Source organism: Salvelinus namaycush, chromosome 40 (genome assembly GCF_016432855.1).
Source record: "Salvelinus namaycush isolate Seneca chromosome 40, SaNama_1.0, whole genome shotgun sequence".
NCBI classification, from domain to species: Eukaryota; Metazoa; Chordata; class Actinopteri; order Salmoniformes; family Salmonidae; genus Salvelinus; species Salvelinus namaycush.
In genome coordinates, this window is record NC_052346.1 from 22,772,057 (window position 1) to 22,774,894 (window position 2,838).

General features: G+C 43.9%; 1 pseudogene; it reads right to left on the reverse strand.

Annotated features, from left to right (window-relative positions):
- Positions 1-1,019: 1,019 nt before the first annotated feature.
- Positions 1,020-1,922, reverse strand: LOC120033658 (annotated as a pseudogene).
- Positions 1,923-2,838: the final 916 nt, after the last annotated feature.

The window sequence follows — 2,838 nt, forward strand, 5'->3', positions numbered from 1 at the left end:
CAGTACATCCAAACGGCCTCACAACTGCAGATCACATGTAACCACGGCAGCCCAGGACCTCTTCACCTGCAGGATTGTCTGGGAGGGGTCTGAGTCGTATTTATGTCTGTAATAAAGACCTTTTCTGGGGAAAAACTCATGCTGATTGGCTGGGCCTGGCTCCCAAGTGGGCCCATGCCCTCCCAAGTCCCACCCATTGCGAGCCCCTGCCCAGTCATGTGAAATCCATAGAGTAGGGCAACATTTATTTCAATTGACTGATATCCTTATACAAACTGTAAATCTTTGAAATTGTTGCGTTTATTGCTGTTTAGTATAATACGACTTGTAGGACGTATTGTATGTTACGAATTACAATTCGTATGCTATTTTACGCATCGCTATTCATACAATATGTTGCAAACTTGTAATATGTATGATATGTATATGATATGTACGAATTCCAAATTGTTGTTGCTAACGTTAGCTAGGTTAGGGGTGAGGGGTTTAAGGTAGAGTTAAATGGGTTTAGGGGAAAGGTTAGCTAACATGCTAAGTAGTTGCATGCTAAGCTAACATGCTAAGTAATAGCTAAAAAGTAGTAAGTAGTTGCAAAGTTGCTAATTAGATCAAATGCTAAAGTCCTCCTTGATGAGATTCAAACACGCAAACTTTGGCTAGAAGTTTGAGATACACACCCACCATTCCACAGAGCAGGAGTAAGCCATCTCTCCTGTGTGTATACATTGGTGTGTTAAGTTGCTATGGTGAGAGAAACTCACCCAAAAGTCAGAGCAGACGTAAGCAGGCTTCTCTCATGTGTGTGTTCTCTGATGAACTATTAGCTCAGTTGCTGTTTTGAAGCATTTTACACAGGCAGAGCAGGAGTATGGCTTCTCCCCTGTATGTATCTGTTGGTGTGTATTTAAGGTATCAAAACGAGAGAAACTCACACCACAGTCAGAACAGGAGTAAGGCTTTTCTCCTGTGTGTGTTCTCTGATGAACTTTTAGCTCATTTGATGTTTTAAAACATTTTCCACAGTCAGAGCAGGAGTATGGCTTCTCCCCTGTATGAATTCGTTCATGTGATTTTAAGTGGGAAAGTTGAGAGAAACTAGTTCCACAGTCAGAGCAGGAATAAGGCTTTTCTCCTGTGTGTGTTCTCTGATGAACTTTTAGCTCATTTGATGTTGTGAAGCATTTCCACAGTCAGAGCAGACGTAAGGCTTCTCTCCTGTGTGTGTTCTCTGATGAACTTTTAGCTCATTTGATGTTTTAAAACATTTTCCACAGTCAGAGCAGGAGTATGGCTTCTCCCCTGTATGAATTCGTTCATGTGATTTTAAGTTGCAAAGTTGAGAGAAACTAGTTCCACAGTCAGAGCAGGAATAAGGCTTTTACATTTACATTTTACATTTTAGTCATTTAGCAGACGCTCTTATCCAGAGCGACTTACAGTAGAGTGCATACATTTTATTACATTTTTACATACTGAGACAAGGATATCCCTACCGGCCAAGAGCAGACGCTCTTATCCAGAGCGACTTACAGTAGAGTGCATACATTTTATTACATTTTTACATACTGAGACAAGGATATCCCTACCGGCCAAACCCTCCCTACCGGCCAAACCCTCCCTAACCCGGACGACGCTATGCCAATTGTGCGTCGCCCCACGGATCTCCCGGTTGCGGCCGGCTGCGACAGAGCCTGGGCGCGAACCCAGCCCAGCCTGGACGCGAACCCAGAGACTCTGGTGGCGCAGCTAGCACTGCGATGCAGTGCCCTAGACCACTGCGCCACCCGGGAGACAATGAAACATTTTCCACAATCAAAGCAGACGTAAGGCTTCTCTCCTGTATGTATACGTTCATGTCTTTTTAAGTCGGAAAGTTGAGAGAAACTAGTTCCACAGTCAGAGCAGGAGAAAGGCTTCTCACCTGTGTGAGTCTTCTGATGAACTTTTAGCTGAGTTGATGTTATAAAACGTTTTCCACAGTCAGAGCAGGAGTAAGGCTTCTCTCCTGTGTGTATTTTTAGGTGTATTTTTAGCTTTGATAGAAATGGGAAAATCTTTCCACAATGTGGGCAGTGATGAGACCTCTTATCTCTCTGATCTTCCTGATGTTGCTCTCTGGATGTAGAGAATGTCTCAACATGGTATCCTGTGTGAACATCAGAAGAACCAGTCAGTTGGTGTGATATACAAGTCAATCAAATGTATTTTATGAAGCCCTTTTTACATCAGTAGTTGTCACAAAGTGCTTAACAGAAACCCAGCCTAAAAGAAGCACAGTGGCCACAAAAACTCAGGAAGAAACCTAGAGAGGAACCAGGCTCAGAGCGGTGACCAGTCCTCTTCTGGCCATACAGGGTGACATACCGGGTGACAGGTAGCCTAGTGGTTAGAGCAACTGAAAGGTTGCAAGATTGAATCCCCGAGCTGACAAGGTAAAAATCTGTCATTCTTCCCCTGAACAAGGCAGTTAACCCACTGTTCCTAGGCCGTCATTGAAAACTACTCCCTTCACAGAACATTGCAAACTGGCTTTAAAGAGAATAGAAAGTGGAGTGGGAGGCCCCGGTGCACAACTGGGCAAGAGGACAAGTACATTAGTGTCTAGTTTGAGAAACAAGACATCTCACAAGTCCTCAACTGGCAGCTTCATTAAATAGTACACGCAATACAACAGTCTCAACGTCAACTGTGAAGAGGCGACTCCGGGATGCTGGCCTTCTAGACACTATTCTGGTTAGATACTGTTTGCGCTGTTCTGTGAAGAGAGTAGTACACAGCGTTGTACGAGATCTTCAGTTTCGTGGCAATTTCTCACATGGAATAGCCTTCATTTCTCAG